A 22140-nucleotide genomic window follows, 5' to 3' on the forward strand; every position below is an offset into this window, starting at 1 on the left:
TCCTCTAAAAGAGGCAATCGAATGGGCACCAGAAGTGGGCAAAGCGTCATAGGTAAATACCGTCACTATAGAATCATGAGCAACATCTGAAAGGGTAGTCATTAAAAGGCTCACCTATGACATGACATAACATCTCAAAACGTTGTATATAGACCCATCTCATAGGTTGTTAGGTCAGCGAAATTTTTGTCAACAATGGGGTTGTCGTCAATATTCTCCCATTAAGAATGATACCAAAACTAAGGAAGACTACAACTGATTTAATTCCATTTGAAGTAACAGTTAGCAACTTCGTTGGCCATGTCATAAATATGCATGGTGTCTTACTGGTCGACTTGACTGTGGGAATAAAAATGTTGTTAGCCCCATTCTTCATGGTCAACACCTCATCCAATTATAATGCTTTGGTCAAAAGGGATTGGATTTGCTCGGAAGGGATTTGATTCACTCATTTTCGTGTATTCCATTATCCCTACATCGGTTCATAATCATCTCATTCATAAAATATAACAATCCAAAAATTTAATAATTAAACATTTATTTAAAGAAAAATGTCCATGTTCCGACTATTCAAAATTACTATCAAACACATGTCATCATATTGTTTTCTTACTAGATGTTCATTACACTTATTTAGAAAATGGTAAAGAAACAAAAATAAATAAAAGAAAATCTGTTTAAGCTCCTCCATGAGATCCTGATCCTGATATTTTAAAATCCCAATAGGGTAAGCTGCGAAGCCTAGTAAGTAATCTCAACACAGGTTTTAAAATAACATCATGTAACATGAATAAAAATGTATTAAAAGATACAATACACATTTAGGCAAAACAACAAAAGAGGAGATTTAATAAACAAAATGTTTTAATGTAAATTCAAAGAAAATGAATGAATGAAATTAACATATGCTATACTCCATAATAACATGTGCGGTTTATTCTTTTTAACACTAGGGCCAGTTTACACCGGTTGGCCAACACCCTCGCCAATACAATACCTAGCCTAGTAATGGAAACCTCTTGCATGACATGCTCACTCATCCAAAGGGCACTTGGTAAGGGACTCATTTGTACGTTAGTTGGTTAGACTACTACCCTACCGAACATAACAGTGGGAACCTTTTACAATCTTGACATGCTCACCCACCTAAAGGGTACGGTAGAGGTTCCAAAAGGTACTAGTTGGGTTTCTGAGACTTTCAACCCAAGGGTCTTGATCGGCCCACATATTTACACTTTAGGGATTTTCAACCCAGAGGACTTGATCGCCCCCACCTATTTTCTAGTGTTCCAAAAACTGTTTGTAGGATATATATAATTTTAATATTTCATGAAAAAAAATTTCTAAGGATAAATTATTTCTAATCATTGTAGACTGTTCATACACGATTTAAAATTCTACATATTTTCATGCAATGCAATCCATCAAATCCAATCCAATAATCTGGAAAAGTTTATTAAACTTGAAGTTTAAAAAAAGATGCTCTAAATTCTGATTTTCTTAAAATTTCAAAAAAATAATAATAATAATAGAATTATTAATACATGGGTACAGATTAATCTAAATTTAAAGTTAATTCAAGGCTTGCTAATTAAAATAAAGAGAACTAAAGAAAAAAATCATGTTAGATAAACACGACAAACTATGAATCAAATGAATAAATCCATAAGAGCAAAATAAATAATTATTGAATTATTTGCATAATAATAATAATAATAATAATAAAGAAACCAAGTGGAATTTATTATAAGCAAAAAAAATAAATAAATAAACAAAAATATCAAGTGAGAGAAACTCAACTTTTTCTTTAAAAATATTTTCTTTTCTTTTCTTTTCTTCCTCTCCCTTCCTTTTTCTCTCTCATTCTTTTCTTTCTTCCTTTTTCTCTCCTCTCTCCCTCTTTCCAACTCTTTTTTTTCTCTCTCTCTCTCTCTCTTCCCTCTCTCTCTTCTCTCTCTCCTCACTCTTCTCACGTCACAACACATCCCACTTCTCTTCCTTTGCTCTTTATTTATAATGAGCACAACATCAATGTTTGCTATTAATAAATGTACTTCTAAAATTTCAGTTTTCTTTCGTTTTTAATCTTTGTACGTCACGTTTTTTTTTTGTTTTGATTTACACCACGTGCACTAATCTAGTGTAAGGTCATGCACACATGTGCCATGCATTGCACACATGCCACGTATTGCACACATGTATGTGAGGTGTGGTTATGGTAGGTGTGCATGGTTGGTGATGCATGCATGGGCCACGTGTGTGTTTCATGAGAGGTATGTATGTGATGTGTTTGATGCATGCATGCCACATGTGTGAAAGGTATGTGTGCATGATGTGTTTGGTGCATGTGTGTGGTTGTGATGTATTCAATGGTGCATAAATGAATGATGTAGATGGATGGACGGATCGATGTAAACATAGATGGACGGATGGATGTATGGATAGATGGATGGATAAATGTATGGTTAGATGAGTTCATGTGTGATCGGGGGATGGACTATGGGATGTACCTGTGGTTTGGTAGTGAAATGGATGGGTAGAATTGTAAGTGGCGACATGACAAGCAAGATGGACGGTCAGTTTAGATGAATGGACAAGTATTCCAATGATTTCAGCATATGGACGGTTTGATCATTGTATTGGTGGATGGATGGTTAAATGTATGGTTGGATTTATTAGTTAATGAACAATTAGATTGTATATGTCCAAATTAATAGTTGAAATTGGACCAATTGATCTTGTCGATGGTCAGTTCAGATGAATTGGGTACATCAATCAATGGTTAAAATTAGACGATCAATATTAATTTGGGTTATTATAGATGAAGAGTCAGGTATATTAATCAAATTGACATCATCATCATCTTAATCAGGACTAGGTGTTATCTGTCGAATCTTTATCACAATGTTTATAGATTATTATATCACCCCAGTTCTTTTGTTAAGAACACGGTATGCCCGACTATAATATCAGTAAGCGACGGACCTTGCGTCAGATTTTCAACGTCAGAAATTAGCGACGGATAAGGTCCGTCACTAATATGAGTAAAGCGACGGACCTCGAATCCGTCGTTGATTTTCAATGTCAAAAATTAGCGGCGGATTTGGTCTGTTGCTAAAATATCCGTAAATTATTATTATTATTTTTTTAATCTTGCACCTGATAGTCATTCAAAAAATAATTCACACTATTGTTTGATAAGAATCCTATTCACGAAATTGGTAAAAACTCAATTCAATAAAAGAGGAAATGACCCAAGTGGCCCACTCCAAAAATTGACTTTAACCCTCCCAAGTAAACACTTCCCCCCTAAACTAGGACCCATACAGAAGAAATTACCCAGAACTTGGAACTATTAGCTATGCCTTGCCTTGAAATGGCTACTTGGTATCTTCTCTTGCTCAACCTTCTTTTGAGCTCTTCCTGCATATATTACAAACAACCAGATTCAATCAAAGAAAAAACTAGTTTAGTCAACCCTTCATATATTACAAATAACCAGTTCAAATCCATGAAAAGTGAATAGTTTAATCAACTGAAACCAATTAATGAAATAAAATATTAGAATTTGAGTGCTTGGGTATTGCCCTTGCTTGTCCTAAGTGCGGCACAGTCCAGAGCCCTGAAGGGACCATAACCATCATATACTTATTTATAGCGTGTATAGTTGTACATGCACAACTATAGACAATATCCTGTACTCTAACAATGACTACTTTGAAGGTAGAGCAATCTAAGATTGCATGCATGCCCAACATCGAGTGCCAAAACAAGAACACAGAGAAGCAAATAAAGTGGCTTTTAAGAAAAAAGGAAAATGGAGAAAAACAAACAAAACAAAACCCTTCAGACTAGTCAACATTCCATAGTCTTCATCATACCAACACAACCCAAGAACATAACCACGCATTAAAAGAATTCTTAAGATCCTCCAAAAGAACAAAAGAGTGTTTCCAAAACAAGATTACAATACAAATTAGAGTGCACCTATCAATGGTAAAGTAAGGTTCACAGTTCATTGATACCTGAATTCAATGAAATTTCTACTTGGATTTTTATAGTCATAAGCCACAATCTTTATTAAGAGAAGGAGAATGTGATTTACACAAGGGGGACAAGAATCCCCAAATACATAACTTCTATCGGTTCACCACAGCTGGATGCTTTATAGGTTACAGGTTTAGGTTATAGGTTATAAGTTTAGATTGAGGTTTAGGTTATAGGTTTAGGTTTTAGGTTAAGGTAATAGGTTTAGGTTAAGGTTTAGGTTTAGGTTTAGGTTAAGGTTATAGGTATAGGTTAAGGTTTATTGAGAATATGTTAAGGTTTAGGTTTAGAAATCGAGTTCGGGTTCGGGATCGGGTTTAGGTTTGGGTTTTCAAGTTTAGGTTTAGGTTTAGGTTAGGGAGTTGAGATTAGGATTAGGTGTAGGTTTAGGTTTAGGGATTTGAGAATACATTTAGGTTTTAGGTTTAGGCTTAGGTTTTAGGTTATAGGTTAAGGTTTAGGTTTTAGGTTTAGGTTAAGGTTAGGTTATAGGTTATAAGTTTAGGTTATAGGTTATAGGTTAAGGTTTTAGGTTTAGGTTTAGGTTATAGGTTTAGGTTTAGGTTTAGGTTAAGGTTTAGGTTTAGGTTATAAGCTATAGGTTTAGGGAATTGAGAATAGGTTAAGGTTTAGGTTTAGGAAATCGGGTTTGGGTTCGGGATCAGGTTTAGGTTTGGGTTTTCAAGTTTAGGTTTAGGTTTAGGTTAGGGAGTTGAGATTAGGATTAGGTGTAGGTTTAGGTTTAGGGATTTGAGAATACATTTAGGTTTTAGGTTTAGGTTTAGGTTATAGGTTATAGGTTTAGGTTTAGGTTTAAGTTTAGGTTTAGGTTATAAGCTATAGGTTTAGGGAATTGAGAATAGGTTAAGGTTTAGGTTTAGGAAATCGGGTTCGAGTTCGGGATCGGGTTTAGGTTTGGGTTTTCAAGTTTAGGTTTAGGTTTAGGTTAGGGAGTTGAGATTAGGATTAGGTGTAGGTTTAGGTTTAGGGATTTGAGAATACATTTAGGTTTTAGGTTTAGGTTTAGGTTTTAGGTTATAGGTTATGGTTTAGGTTTTTGGTTTTGGTTAAGGTTAGGTTATACATTATAAGTTTAGGTTATAGGTTATAGGTTTAGGTTATAAGTAGGTTATAAGTTATAGGTTATAGGTTTGGGTTTAGGTTTAGGTTTAAGTTATAGGTTTAGGTTATAGGTTTAGGTTTAGGTTATTGGTTATAGGTTTAGGAAATCAAGTTCGGGTTCGGGTTCGGGTTCAGGTTTAGGGTTTAGGTTAGGGAGTTGAGATTTGAATTAGGTGTAGGTTTAGGTTTAGGGATTTGATAATACGTTAAGGTTTAGGTTTAGGAAATTGGGTTCGGGTTCGAGATCGGGTTTACGTTTGGGTTTTAGGTTTAGGTTTAGGTTATAAGTTTATGTTATAAGTGTAGGTTTAGGTTTAGATTTTACATTTAGGTTATAGGTTTAGGTTTAGGTTTAGGTTTAGGTTATAGGTTTTAAGTTTTAGGTTTATGTTTAGGTTATAGGTTTAGGTTTAGGTTTTATATTTAGGTTAAGGTTATAGGTTTAGGTTTAGGTTTAGGTTAGGTTATAGGATAAGGTTTAGGGAATTGAGTTTAGGTTATAGGTTAAGGTTTAGGTTTAGGTTATAGGTTATAGGTTATGGGTTTAGGTTATAGGTTTAGGTTAAGGTTTAGGTTTAGGTTATAGGTTAAATAGGTTTAGGTTATAGGTTATAGGTTTAGGTTTAGATTATAGGTTTAGGGATTTGAGAATAGGTTTAGGTTATAGGTTTAGGTTACAGGTTATACGTTATACGTTTACGTTTAGGTTTAGGTTTAGGTTATAGGTTTAGAGATTTGAGAATAGGTTTAGGTTATAGGTTTAGGTTTAGGTTTACGTTTAGGTTAAGGTTAAGGTTATAGGTTTCGGTTAAGGTTAAGGTTATAGGTTTAGGTTATAGGTTTTTAGTTAAGGTTTAGGTTATAGTTATAGGTTTTGGGATTTGAGAATAGGTTTAGGTTATAAGTATATGTTTAGGTTATGTTATAGGTTAAAGTTTAGGGAATTGAGTTTAGGTTATAAGTTTAGGTTATAGGTTTAGGTTATAGGTTTTGGGATTTGAGAATAGGTTTAGATTATAAGTATAGGTTTAAGTTAGGTTATAGGTTAAGGTTTAGGGAATTGAGTTTAAGTTATAGGTTATAGGTTTAGGTTAAGGTTTAGGTTATAGGTTTTGGGATTTGAGAATAGGTTTAGGTTATAAGTATAGTTTTAAGTTAGGTTGTAGGTTAAAGTTTAGGAAATTGAGTTTAGGTTATAGGTTTAGGTTATAGGTTATAGGTTTAGGTTAAGGTTTAGGTTGTAGTTATAGGTTTTGGGATTTGAGAATAGGTTAAGAGTGTAGTCCCTGCAAATATAGATATAAACACGGCTGTCTCCAATTTGCCAGGCCCTTCCAATGTTTCCATAGAAAATGGACGGCTTCATCATAGTCATAACAACGGTTCCCACCTTTCGGGGACCCCGCTCAACATCCGGATAGCTCCGACGCACATCCGGTCTACTCCATTAATTTCGAGCAAATACATAAACATGGCTTGTCTAAATGGCCAGGCCCCTCCAATGTTGTCCATAGGAAATGAAAGACTTCATCATGGTCATAACATGGTTCCCACCTTCCAAGGACCCCGCTCATCCGAATAGCTCGATGCACATCTGGGTCCGCTCCATCAATTTTGAGGTTGAAGTTTAGGTTAAGGTTATAAGTATAGGTTATAGTATAGTTATAGGTTTAGGTTAAGGTTGTAAGTTTAGGTTTAGGTTTAGGTTTAGGTTAAGGTTATAAGTTTATGTTAAGGTTATAAGTTTATATTATAGGTTAAGGTTTAGGTTTAGGTTTTGGTTATAGAGGTTTAGGTTTAGGTTATAGGTTAAAGGTTAAGGTTATAGGTGTAGGTTATAAGTGTAGGTTATAGGTTTAGGTTTAGGTTAGGTTATAGGTTAAGGTTTAGGGAATTGAGAATAGGTGTAGGTTTAGTTTTAGAAAATCAAGTTTGGGTTCGGGTTTAGGTTTGGGTTTTCAAGTTTAGGTTTAGGTTTAGGTTAAGGAGTTAAGATTAGGATTAGGTGTAGGTTTAGGTTTAGGGATTTGAGAATACATTTAGGTTTTAGGTTTAGGTTTAGGTTTTAGGTTTAGGTTTAGGTTATAGGTTTAGGTTTAGGTTATAGGTTTAGGTTAGGTTTAGGTTTAGGTTAGGTTTAGGTTTAGGTTATTATCTACTATTAAACCTAGTATTATCTACTATACACTAGTAACATACAACCAATATTGGGGCACCATACCATAAGCTACAAGAATTTCATGTCCCCCTAAACAAGGTATCCTCCATTGATAACATATATATATATATATATATGTATATGTATATGTATATTATAAGTTTTTTATTTTCATTCATCATCCATTCAAGAAAATTGAAACAAGTACTGTCACTCTTTGAGGGAAGGGAAGGGACATGATATTTCAGTGACAGCTCACCTTGGCATTTACCTTCAAAAGAACATTTATTAGGCATTAGTCATTGACTCTTTGAAGCGCAATGCATTGAGTGACAATACCAAATTTTGGCAGGTTCTTTTTCTTCCATGGACCATCAGAAATGGCACAAATATCAGCTTGATCTAAAACTTTCATGGCCCTTAAACAGTTTAAAAGTGTGAAATTCTCTAAAATGAGAAACCATAATGAAAAAAGACTGAGTCAAGCTTCTCAAGCACATATGGAAGCCATCAAAGATGAAACCAGAACTTACATTCTCCACGGGACATCAAGGACATCATCAACAAATCCGAGCATAAACATGAAGCAGATTGATGCTAATGCTGCATTGTACTTGACAAGACACTACATGAATTAAACATCTAGTGCTCAGCCAAGAGTCTAAATAACAATATAAGGAATAGTTTTTTAGCCATATTAGTCAAGCAACACTTCACAAAAAGAGTTGATTAGACTAAAATGAATATTTTGCAAGGAAAGACACTACTAATCATCAAAGTTAGAGAATTACCTAACAACAGCAGCAGAAGCAGCGGCCGTGGTCCCTTCAAAATTGAAGCAGCAACATAGCATATATAGTATGTGATGGCATACTGTTCCAACAGTCACATTTGTGACAGTTGCCTTAGTATATAGTATGCGCATAGGCAACCTGGGTCACTCAAGATGGCTAATCTCATTGACAATATTGCTGGAAAGTGAAGACACCAAAAAAGATACTGCTTCATGTGAGATTTCAATGTCAAAGCAATGCACTTGAAATTCCATGGTTAGAGAAACAACTCAGGTTGCATTTTGCTACACTATTGAACTCAACTGTGATTATTAGCTCAACAGAGAGAAAAGGACCAAATTCTAAATACCAACCTCAGGCTGCAGCTGGACACATAAGTCAATTTGATTGGGGGCATTCAGTCTAATCAAGATGGAATGGTCAAATTATAATCATGATACCAAGCATTCATGGCAAGGAACTAGCCCTCAAATTGCAGTTGCATTCCTTTCAAGTTTCAGGCCCAACTAGAAACGTAGTAGCAATCTGAAGCCCGGACTCATAATATGAAGAGTTATCATACAATGTTTGGGCTGAAAAAAATGTATAGTTCCCTTTGCATTTCCGGTTTACACAAGTAGGGGCAGGTTGCAGCCACTTTTCAGTCTTATAAACAGTTGATATTATGGGTACTATAGTGGATGTCCTATGCACCAAACTCCCACAGATTGTAAGAATACTAACCCTTCAACAAACAGTTAAGAGAGAAAATACAGCAACTGTGCAAATTCAACCAGGAAAAGGCCAAATACAGGTAGGATCTTCCAAGTCCACAGTAGGGCCCATATATCAACTGTTTAGATCACTGAACCATCAGCCCCAGCAGCCTCCAGTCGAGCAAACTGAAAATCTGAACCGTGCTGCTAACCCTTTCAGCCCAAACATGTTAAATTACCTGTAATATGAATGCTAAGGAAAATACAATCTTTCTTTCTTTTTTTTTTTTTACTTTTTTTTTTTTTTTTATCAACAAAATCAATTTTATTAGAAGATCTCGAAGGGGAAAAGTTTATCAACAAAATTGCATGGGACGTGTTTGGTTCGAGGGATTGAAAGGGATTAGAAGGCTTAATCCCGAGATTGGCTGGGCGTGCCAAACAGACCGGATATAGCACTCCCAGGATATAGCAATCCACTAACGCAGCTAGCATTACCTTCAAATCCGTACAATCTACTCTAATACCATCCAATCTGCCCGGCCAAACAGGCCCTTATTGTACTCAGTAGGGCCCACCTTAAACCCTAAATCTCTAAATCCCTAAATTCCCAAATCCTTAAATCCCCAAATCCCTAAATCCATAAATCGCTAAATCCCTAAATTCCCAAATCGTTTCAATCGGTATTGAGATTGAGAGAGATTGAGAGAGAGTTGGAACCCCGTTCACGGTCAACCAAGCTTTAGAGGATGCGTGAGAGAAAGAGAGGACCGAGAGAGACAGAGAGAGAGGATGCGCAAGAGAGAGAGAGAGAGCACCGAGAGAGACAGAGACAGAGAGAGGGCGCGGTGGAGAAAGGACCGAGAGAGAGAGAGAGAGGACAGAGAGCGAGAGAGAGAGAGGGCGCGAGAGCGAGAGTGAGAGAGGACAGAGAGCGAGAGAGACTTCAAGTCTCTCTCACGGTCTCACGAGCGGGTCATGTGGTCGGTGCTCTGTGGACCCCACCATGATGTATGTGTTTCATCATTGCCATCCATCTAATTTTCTATTTCATTTTATGGTATGAGACAAAAAATGAGGTATATCCCAATCTCAACTGGACCACATTATAGGAAACAGTGTTGAATAAATGTTGACCATTAAAAACCTTTTGGGGGGTGAAAACCTATCTTCGCGATCTTGTGCAATTCTGCCACCTAGGCATAGGTTGTTGCTGCCCCATGGGACACATTGGACGGTCCAGATCATGAAAAGTGATGATGGGTGGGGCCCACTGTTAAAACCCAGTAGTAAGCACGTCCGTCACTGGACGTTTTTCGCCAGAAGGGAACTGTTTGGATGCTTTCTTCAAAAAATAGGTAGGGCCCACTTCTGATGATATTCTCAGGGATCTACTCCATTCATCATTTTCTCAGTAACGTGTAAGCCCATGGGTCAAAGTATGAAGTAGATCCGAACTCTGTGTGGGCCACACTATCCACTTGTGATAAGGCACTACCCACCGTTGAAGCAACCCTATGTTATCCCTTAAGGGCATGCATATGAAATTTTGTTTATTTATAAATTTGTCACTCTCCCTTTTAGAATAGTCTGTCGTTCATTCCTCCCTATTGCACCGTCCAAAAGAAGTGAAATTTGGCGAATATTCACCATTTTTTGTGCTCTTTCCATTGGTTCAGTTTGGGTCCCGATCACCCAAGGATGTCCAAGATGCTTTATTAATGGTTATTGTTTAATATTGCCCATCAGTTCAATTTTGTGGGCCCCACTATGATGTATTTGTTATATCCACACTGTCCATCCATTTTGAGATATCATTTTATGTCATGAGCCAAGTTTTGGATCAAGCTGATCTTTGGTTTTTCCCTTCATCTGGTCCTATATGACCTAATCAACAGATTGGATGTCAAATAAACAGTACAGTGGGCCTTAAGATGGATTTTAATGGTGGATATCTAATCACCATTGTTTTCTGGTGGTGTGGTACACCTAAGATTTATGTCTCGCTAATTTTTGGTATAAAACTGTAAAATAATCTGAAAAAATGGATGAATGGAATAGATGAAACACATACATCATAGTGGGGCCCACCCGTGGAAGAGGATTTTAATGGTGGATATCCAATCAATATTGTTTTCCTATGATGTGGTCCACCTTAGGTTTATATCCCTATCATTTTTTTGATCAAGCCTTAAAATGATCGGTAAAAATGGATGAACATAATGCACATTAAATGCACGGTGTTGATGTTTGACACACATCATGATGGGGCCCACAAAACTTTTAACATCAATTCTTAGGTTCTCGCAAGGTCAATAAGTTGGGTCACAACTTTGACAACAATATTTAGCCCATTTTATATGTCTAGCCCATTCACTCTATTTTTACTGATCAATACCCTCAATTTAACTAGTTACTCGCCCTAATCAGGCTAGCTACATATGAGAAAGATATTGGGCATACAAGATTAATCAACAATTTGAGTGAAATTTGATTTAAACATAAGAAGTTATTTACTTTTCAATCTGGACTAATTCGATTGTCCCAAAACGGTAAAATGTTCAATTAGTGGATGTGCCTAATAATTTATTATTATTTTTTTTTTCACAAATAAATTTCAATTTCCATTTAAAAATAACATTTTTTTCAAAATGTATATTTTTTTACTCTTAATTTTTCTTTTAAAACTTTTAACAAAATATCATTTTTATTATAAAATATTTGAAACAATAAATTAAAATATAAATTCTGAATTTTTACTTTTAAAATATCTAAAATTTTCACAAATTTTAATTTTTTTTCCCAAAAATTCCAAAATGCCATTTTTTTTTCTTCAAAAGCATCATGTTGTTTTCAACTTTTCAATTTTTTTAAATTATATATAGTTTTTCAAAATCTTAGAGTTTTTATAAATAACTTTTTCTTTTAATTTCGAATTTTGAACATTTTCAATTATTTTTCAAAATCACAAAATTATTCAACTTATTTATTTTTCATTTCAAAATGTTTATTTTTTGATAAAGTATCGATTTTTTAATATCGTTTTATTTTATTTTTCACTCAAATTTTATTTTGAGTGAAAATAAAATAAAATTTCACATTTTTTTAAAATATGAAATTTTATTTTATTTTTCAAATTTCAAACTCTCATTTTCTTTTTTAAAATATTTTCATTTTTCAACATTGTGAAAAATTTTACATTTTTAAAAATATTTTTAATTTTCTTTTTCAAGATATTATTTTTTTCTCAAAATCAAATGCTTTTTTTTTTTTTCAAATTTATCAACTTTATTTAAAATTCTTTTTTGTTCCCACAAAATAGATTTTTATTAAATTACGATTTTTATTTTTTCAAAATCTAATTTTTTCCTCAAACATTGTTAAATTTTTTTAACTTATCAATATTCTTTTTCATGTGATATTACAAATCATTTAAATATTAATTTTAAATTAAAAAATAAAAATAAAAATTGCACTCATTTGATATAAAAACAAAATAAATTTTCTTTTTGCATTCAATCAATTGTTAAAAAATAATCTTAGATAAATATGTACAACTAAACCACCGAAATTCTATTAAAAAACAACTATTAGACTACAAAAAAACTTAATTTTCCACCATATTCTTAAAAAAATGAAAAAAATTAATGTGAAGGCAAAAGTCCTTTTACGACAGACCACGATCCGTCGCAAAAGCAACTGAAAGCATGCCATTAGGTGTTTTGGGCGGGAATTTACAGTTGTGACAAAATCAAATTTTGCGACAGATTTTGTCCGTCGCCTATAAACGACAGACCAAAATCCGTCGTAAATCAGATTTTAGCGACGGCTTTTGGTCCGTCGCTAAATTCAACGACGTTCCAACTACAGATTTTCAAGAAACACGGGATTAGGACGGTCAGTTTAGATGGATGGACAAGTATTCTGATGATTTCAGCATATGGACGGTTTGATGGTTGTATTGTATGGTTGGATTTATTAGTTAATGAACAATTGGATCGGATATGTTCAAATCAATGGTTGAGATTGAACCAGTTGATCTTGTAGATCGACGGTCACATCGGACTAATTGGGTACATCGATCAATGGTTCAAATTCAATGGTCAAGATTTACTTGGGTTATTACATTCTACCCTCCTTAAAAGAAATTTTATCCTCAAAATTTACATACCTATAATGCGAACAAGTGAGGGTATTTCTCTTGGATCTCGGCCTCTCGTTCTTAAGAAGCCTCTTCCTTAGTATGGTGACTTCACTGAACCTTGACTAACGGTATAACTTTAGATCGAAGCACTTGGTCTTTCCGGTTAAGAATACGTACTGGTTGTTCGATGTATGAAGCATCTTCTCAGATCTCTAATGGTTGCCGGTCTATAACATGAGAAACGTCCCGCTCATATTTCCTTAACATCGATACATGGAAAACATCATGAATACCAGACAACTGAGGCGGTAAAGCAAGCCTATATGCGACAACACCAACCCTCTCTAGAACCTCAAACGGACCTATATACCTTAGAGCTAACTTTCCCTTTTTACCGAACCTCATAACGCCCTTCATAGGAGAAATCTTTAAGAGTACGTGATCTCCAACTGCAAACTCTAGATCTCTTCTGCGATTGTTTACATAACTCTTCTGATGACTTTGGGCTGCGCACAAATGGTTTTTAATGATAAAAATCTTCTCCGTTGTCTCTTGCACAATCTCTAGTCCAAGCAAACTACCTTCTCCAACTTTTGTCCAACAATTTGGAGATCTACAAGGCCTCTTGTACAAAGCCTCATATGGCACCATGCCGATACTTGTCTAGTAGCTATTATTATAAGCGAACTCGATCGATGATAAATGATCATCCCAACTCCCTTTGAAATCAAGCACGCAAGCTCGGAGCATGTCTTCAAGGATCTGATTCACTCTTTCAGTCTGCCCGTCAGTCTAAGGGTGAAAAGAGGTGCTAAAATGAAGAGTGGTTCTCAGTGCCTTCTGTAAACTTCTCCAAAAACAAGATGTAAACCTAGAATCCCGATCGGATATGATAGATACAGGCACTCTGTGCAGTCTAACTATTTCTTTAATATATAGTTTACATAATTCCTCTAGGGGATAGGTAGCACATATAGGAAGAAAATGTGTGGACTTAGTTAACTGATCGACGATGACCCAAACTGCGTCATGATTATTATGTGTCCGTGGCAATCCTATAATGAAATCCATGGATATGTGCTCTCACTTCCACTCAGCAATCAGTAGTGGCTGTAACATCCCTGACAGCTTTTAATGCTCCACTTTTACCTATTGACATGTGGGACATTTGGCCACAAAATTAGTGATCTCCCTCTTTATATTATTTCACCAATATTGCCTATGCATATCACGATACATCTTCGTACCTCCAGGGTGGATTGTGAATTTAGTGCGGTGTGCCTCGTCCATAATTTCCTTCTTTAATTCTACCACATTTGGTATACATAATCTTCCTTGGAACCTTAATCCACCATCAGTACCAACTTTTCATTCTAACTTACCACCTTTTTCAGCTTCTATTACCTTAGCTTGCACCCATAAATCTTATTGTTGAGCTTCTATAACCTTACTAATTAAGGAAGGTTGAACGGCTAGGTTAAAGAGACTAGCTACAAATGTTTACGGATTCAATTGGACGTCAAAATCCTTCACCGTATCTAACATTTTCCATCACTGAATCATGAGGTTAGCGATTACTCCGTGTGGCTTACGACTTAAGGCATTTACTGGAGTGCTTGATAGTGTGGTTGCCGAGGCGGTCGTATATAAAAATGAGCGGAGTGACCCTCCATTCTGCAGTTATAGCATTTACCTGTAAATCTATTCGTTAGTTGAGTAGGGGCTGAGGTATTTGTTACCGTCATCTTCAGCTTCGTGGAAGCATCGCCCTGTGCTTGAGATGTATTCGGCGTAGCCCTAGCATTGCTCTTCACTTCTCTCTTCTGGTTGCGACTTTTTCAGAATTCTTCGTTGTCTCGCTCTATCATTAGAGCCTGTTCTACTACATTGCCATACAATCTAAGCTTAAGTGGAGTCAACTTGTTACGAATTGACCCTCTCAGACCTCGCTCAAACTTCTTAGCTTTGCGAGCTTCATCCTGATTCATATATGGGGCAAAATGGGATAATTCAATAAATTTAGACTCATATTGGCCTACAGTCATCTCCCCCTATTCTAAGCTTATGACTTCCCCTACTTTCTGCTCCCATACACATTCTAGAAAGTATTTTTCATTGAACTTCTCATAGAACATATCCCATGTCCATGCGGTATTTTCATCAATTGTTCTAGCAATTATCTCCCACCAGTTGTCAGCCTCTCCCTCTAACATGAAAACTGCAAGTGTAACCTTCTGCTCCTCATGACATCCTAAAACAATGAATAACTTCTTTATTTTCTTTTCCACTTTTCTGCCTCCATAGGGTCCGACAAACCCTCAAAATCAGGTGGCTTCAATCTCTTAAATTTCTCTATTAAGCCCCCAATGTCATCCTGCACAACTTGGGCGGCTCCTCTATTATCGCGACGAATGTGTTGTCCAAGAATGGCCGCCATGTCACCTAAAGCACGGAAAACCCCATCAAGTGACTGGCCACTTTCGGTGGACCCTGGTGTGGCTGCCACAAGACTGGCTATACCTCTTCCTCTATCTCCACGCCGGCTCCCAGACATGTTCTAAATCAAACAATAAGCTTTAGATATCATATAAGTGTGGATCACTAAAAGAAAATACTACAAGTTAAGTTTTGATCATAATAACACTCGTAGGGGATATATCCTAATTTTCAAAGTGACTAAGTTTCCAAGTAAAACCCTAGGTCCTCAATGATTCTAAACCTAAGCTTTGATACCAATCTGTCACACCCCGAAATCCGACACTTGGGCATATTCGACCCCGATTCCGTACCCGTAGGCATGACTTATGGTTTGTATGTTTACATTTCATAATCCATACATATATTGACAAAATGATCTCATTCATAAAATTTAACAATCCAAAAATTGAATAATCAAACATTTAAATATTGTATACAACATTTAAACAAAATGATGATGGCATCTAAACAAAGCATTAAAAAACATAATTAAGGTGACATGAACGGTTTGAGATACAGTCAAGATACATTAAAAAAGCATTCCTTAGCTGCACAGAGCATGAAACACTAACAACGCATTCCTTAGTTGCACAAAGCATGAAACAATAAAAATGCATTCCTTAATTGCCTGAAGGAAAAAGGGAATCCGCATGCTGCTGATGCAGCTTTTTCTTCTTGCTTAACTTCTTGGGGGGTTCGGATTCTGCGAAATAATCAGATTGGGATAGTAGTGGGGAGATAGGGGACTGCATGGAAGGGTCAGAGGTCTCTGAGAAGGTGGAGGAAATGAGGGAAAGTGGGCGGGGAGAAAAGGATGCAGGACGTGGGCGCTTGCTCCTAGCACGGCCCGGGACGAATGTATTGGGTCCAAGCGGCAGGGATTTTCCTGAACAAGAGCTGCTTTCGAGAACAGAAACCGGGCTCGAGATATGGAACTGAGTGTCTTTAATAGAGTAGTTGTTGTCGCCAAGGGCATCAGCAATGCCTACATTTTCAGAGAAAGAGTCCTCCATGAAAGTGGATAGCCATTCCAGATGTGCAATGTCATCACACTGAGAAAAAAAAAACCAAGTGGAGCAGATGGATCAGGAGAGAGAATTTGAAAAGGGTGTGTAAATGGGTTTTGAAAAAGTAAATTGAGTTGATTCATGAAGCCCCTGACTCAAGCCAGACTGCTAGGACAAGGTTTCGAGCTCCGAGTTGTACGAACGACTCAAATGAGATCAATTACATGGGCTCCACAATGATGTATTTATTGTATCCATACCGTTTATCCATTTTTCATGATTATTTTAGATCATTTGGAAAAAAAATGAATTATATCTAAAGATCAAATGGACCACACTGAAAATAGAAGCGAGGAATACTAATTTTCAAAGTGACTAAGTTTTCAAGTAAAACCCTAGGTCCTCAATGATTCTAAACCTAAGCTTTAATACCAATCTGTCACGCCCCGAAATCTAGTGCCTGGGTATATCCAACCCTAATTCCATACTTAAAGGCATGACTTATGTTTTGTATGTTTACATTTCATAATCCACACATATATTGACAAAATGATCTCATTCATAAAATATAACAATCCAAAAATTAAATAATCAAACATTTATTTAAAGAAGAATAAAATGTCCATGTTCCGACCATTCAAGATTATCATCAAACGCATGTCATCGTAATGTTGTCATACTAAATGTTCATTACACTTATTTAGAAAATGGTAAAGAAACAAAAATAAATAAAAGAAAATCTCTTTAAGCTCCTCCATGAGATCCCGATCCTAAAATTTTAAAATCCCAACAGGTTAAGTGAAGCCTAGTAAGTAATCTCAACACAGTTTCAAAATAACCTCATATATAATAAAAATGTATTAAAAGATACAATACCTATTTGTAAAACAACAAATGAGGAGATTTAATAAATAAGATTTTTCAATGTAAATTCAAAAATGAATGAATGGAATCAACATATGTCATAATCCATAAAAATAAGTGCAGATTATTTTTTTTAATACTAAGGCCAGTTTACACCAGTTGGCCAAGACCTGTGTCAATACAACATCTACCTTGGGAATGGGAACCTTTTTACGTGACATGCTCACCCATCCAAAGGGCACTTGGTGAGGGACTCATTTGTACGTTAGTTGGTTATACTACTACCCTACCGAACCTGACAATAGGAACATTTTGTATTCTTGACATGCTCACCCACACAAAGGGTACGGTAGAGGTTCCAAAAGGTACCAATTGGGTTTCTGGGACTTTTAACCCAAGGGTCTTGATTGCCCCACCTATTTACGCTTTAGGAATTTTCAACCCAGAGGACTTAATCGCCCCACCTATTTTCTGGTGTTTCATAGCTATTTTAATGATGCATGATTTTAATATTGCATTAATCAAGTATTTCAAAAAAGACTGTTTATTCATGATTTAAAGTTCTACGTAAAAATATATTTATGCAATGCAATCCATCAGATCCAATCCAATAGTTTGGAAAAGTATATTGAACTTGAAGTTTCTAAAAAAGATGCTCTAAATACTGATTTTCTTAAAATTATAAAAATAATAATAATAAAAGAATTATTAATGCATGGGTAAACAATAATCTAAATTTAAAGTTGATGCCAATTAAAATAAAGAGAACTATAAAAAAAAAAAAATCATGTTAAACAAACACAACAAACTATGAATCAAATAAATAAATCAAAAGGAGAAAAATGCACAATTATTGAATTATTTGCATATTAATAAAAATAAAAGGAAACCAAGTGGAACTTATTATAAGAAAAATATCAAGTGAGAGAAACTCACCTTTCTTAAAAAAGTATTTTCTTTTCTTTTCTTTTTCTTTTCTTTTCTTCCTCTCTTCCTTTTTCTCTCTCCTCTTTTTCTTTCTTCCTTTTTCTCTCGCTTCTTTCTCTCCCTCTTTCCAAAATAAATAACCAGCTCGGCCCTTTTTTTCTCCTCATCTCCTCTCTCTCTCTCTCTCTCTCTCTCTCTCTCTCTCTCTCTCTCTCTCTCTTTTAATGTTAGTAAGTTTTCTTTTAAATTTTAGTTTTCTTTCATTTTTAATCTTTGTATGTCACATTTTTTTCCTTTCTTTTGATTTACACCATGTGCACAAGTCTAGTCTAAGGTTGTGCACACATGTGTCATGCATTGCACACATGTATGTGAGGTGTGGTTATGGTAGGTGTGCATGGTTGGTGATGCATGCATGGGCCACGTGTGTGTTTCATGAGAGGTATGTATGTGATGTGTTTGATGCATGCATGCCACATGTGTGAAAGGTATGTGTGCATGATGTGTTTGGTGCATGTTTGTGGTTGTGATGTATTCAATCGTGATTAAATGGATGATGTAGATAGATGGACGGATCGATGTATACAGAGATAGACAAATGGATGTATGGATAGATGAATGGATAAATATATGATTAGATGAGTTCATATGTGATCGGGGAATGAACCTCATGATGTACCCGTGGATTGGTGGTGAGACGGATGGGTAGAATTGTAAGTGGCCACATGACAAGTGAGCTGGACGGTTAGTTTAGATGGATGGACAAGTATTCTGATGATTTCAGCATATGGATAGTTTGAGGGTTGTATGGTTGGATGGATGGTTAAATATATGGTTGGATTTATTAGTTAATGAACAGTTTGATCGAATATGTCCAAATCGATGGTTGAGATTGAACCAATTGGTCTTGTAGATTGACGGTCACATCAGACTAATTGGGTACGTCGATCAATGGTTAAAATTTGACGGTCAAGATTTATTTGGGTTATTACATTCTTCCAGTTAAAGCACTTTACTCAGGAGAGATTGGATTCACTCTTTTCCGTTTATTCCATTATCCTAGCATCAATTCATAATATTTTGAAAATAAGATAAATTCGAGTTGTTATTGACTGATAATAAGCCATTCTTTGCTACATTAAATGCAAATGAGGTATACCACTATGGCGATTAAGTAGGCCGATTTGCATCACTGGAAGGAACAAGCACAAACATCCAACTAGTATACCTATCAAGAAGAATCCATATAGCATGGTGCAAGATATTATTGTTGTAATTCATCCAGTTGCTAACTTGTCGAGGGATATTATCCCTTTTCGATTGATTTTAGACTACATCATTGAAGAAATCCCATGATTAGTATGCTAAAAGATAAGTAGCGAATGACCAACTTCACAACTAGAGTAAGAAGGCTTAAAGAAAGCCTGAGGGATGTTGACAATAACTGTTTCATGAATTTGGCCGACACAAATGTCCCAATTAATAAAGAAGAGATGGTCTTGTAATTGAAGGAAGCACCTAATAACCTAGAAGACTCTTAGGCCTGGGTTTAAGATTCCTTGATTAAGGTGAATCTAGGAATCAAGCATGATCCTAAGATGACTTTTATCAGTAGGTTGTAAGATAAAGTTAGACATACTAGTCTGCTCAGAGAGTTCGTTGACTACTTAACATGGGACTATCATGAGATGTTGGGGCTAGATCAAAGTTTAGTCGAGCATAAATTACGAAAGGTGTTGTGACATTATTGCTGAAGACTTTATGGAAGTGTTTGACGAATTCCATGAGACTGCTCATGTCGGTAAGTCCTTTGAGGCTTCATTGTTTTGATCTAGAAAAGGGAGGGGGTTGAATTTATTTCCGATTATACCCCTATCAGTCTAATTAGGGGCGAATCATTACTTAAGGTGATTGCCAATAAGCTAAAGAAAGTTGTGGCGAGAGCGCTTTGAAGTAGGGTTGTTCATGAGTTGAGCTAGCTCGAAAAACTCGCTCGACTTGACTCGAGTCAGCTCGAATTGACTCGGCTTGAATGGCCGATTCGGGCCGAGTCAAGCTAATTATTTGAAGCTCGAGTTGAGTTCAAGTCGAATTCGACCAGGGGGCATTTCAACTCGACTCGACTTGAAACTCGAACTCAAGCTCGACTCAGCTCGATTATTAAATACATTAAAGTTGTGGGGAATGCGGAGAAAGTTGAAGTAGGATCTCTTTGCTTTCACCCCAGCAGCAAAGAGTTTAATGTTGGTGTTGACGATTTCTTGAATCTAAAATGGTATATTTTATGGAACACTCACATGAATAGGCATATCCTTCCTAAATACGTTGTGAGTTACAAGTCCTCAGATCATCTGTAAGGCAATGGAAACTGCGTTTTGTTTGAGCAGCAACAATACAAGTGGGTCCCACTTTTCTGTGGTCCCAAGTCTGTTCAAAATACTATCCATTGGAAAGTATGGCCTTAATGATGGGTAATTCAGAACATACAATTGAGGATACTTTCAGCCCATGGTTTTTCTATCATAGGGCCCACACAAATGGATTTTCTGGACTGCTGAAAGATGAACTACACCCTGTTTCAGTTGCTGGGCCAAACCAAAAATGAATTTGGCTTGGTGGAGCGTCATGTAAAATGCCTCTTTAAAATTTATTTTTTTTAGCTTCTCTTCTAAATCAATGGAGGAGGATCAAGAACAGAATCTATTACTCTCTCACCTAACAAGCTCGAGCTCGACTCGAGGTAAACTCGACTCAACAGCTTTGACAAACAAGCCAGCTTCAATGTTGAGCTTGAGGCTGAGCTCGAGCTCGAGCTCGATCTCGAGTACAGCATGGACAAGCCGAGCCGAGCTTGGCCCACCTCGATTCGACTCGGCTCGATGCCCACCCCTGGGTTCAAAATAAGGGTTCTCACCCGATGGAATGAGTGGATTTGCATATAAAACATGGTAGACCATTCAAAGTTACTAAAATAAGTATTGTTGAAGATTTCGGTCCACTTGTCAGATGTTGAACCATATGGGCTAAATTGTGGAAAATTCAAAACGTATATTATTTCCCTAATAATAATTGAATGTACAGAGGAAGTGGATGAATTCTAAGGAATCTTAAAAGATGCAAACAGATACACACCGTAATAAAATAAAACTGTCAAATTTATTTAATATACTCTAACATCCTATCAAACTCAAAGTAGTGCTTTTGAAACAAGTAACTTGCGTTTAAAAGGTTCAATGAATATTTATTTAAAAGCACAAGAAATCTAATGATAACATGAATCTATGAAATAATGAGTAATGAGGTGAGCATGTACCATATTAAGTCACGTAGACTACATTGTTAAAAATCTTATTTACAGTATATCTTTAATAATAACTGGACATATAAAGGAGATGGAAGATTTGTAAAGAAGAGGGATTACAACAAATACACGTCATAACAAAAATATAAACACCGAATACACCTAACATACTTTAACATCGTATCATCCATCTGCATCTCATATAAAATTAGATGATGTAACTTCCACATCTTTGGGCAGTGTACACAGGTTTTAAATCCTTACAAGTGAGCATGTAGGCAATCGGTAAATTTTAACAATGAAATTTTAAAAAGTGGTAACAATTTGATTTTGGACCACTTACTATTTTACTTTTAGCCATCAATTGGATGGCTTGGATTGATTAATGAGTGTGAATTTGGATGGTTTGGATAGCTGTACTATACTATCACAAAAGTCTGGCATATAAATAGTAACTATATCAAACCTTCCAGGTCGGTGAATGATTAAAATGGGACTTACAGCCAATCTGCACCAGATTTTTAATCCCTTCACCCCAAAAATGGTAGAAAATAAGAAAGAAATTATATGATATAAATTTGGAAGAGTTGAATTAAATTGCAT

The sequence above is a fragment of the Magnolia sinica genome, chromosome 8 (genome assembly GCF_029962835.1).
Source record: "Magnolia sinica isolate HGM2019 chromosome 8, MsV1, whole genome shotgun sequence".
NCBI lineage: Eukaryota > Viridiplantae > Streptophyta > Magnoliopsida > Magnoliales > Magnoliaceae > Magnolia > Magnolia sinica.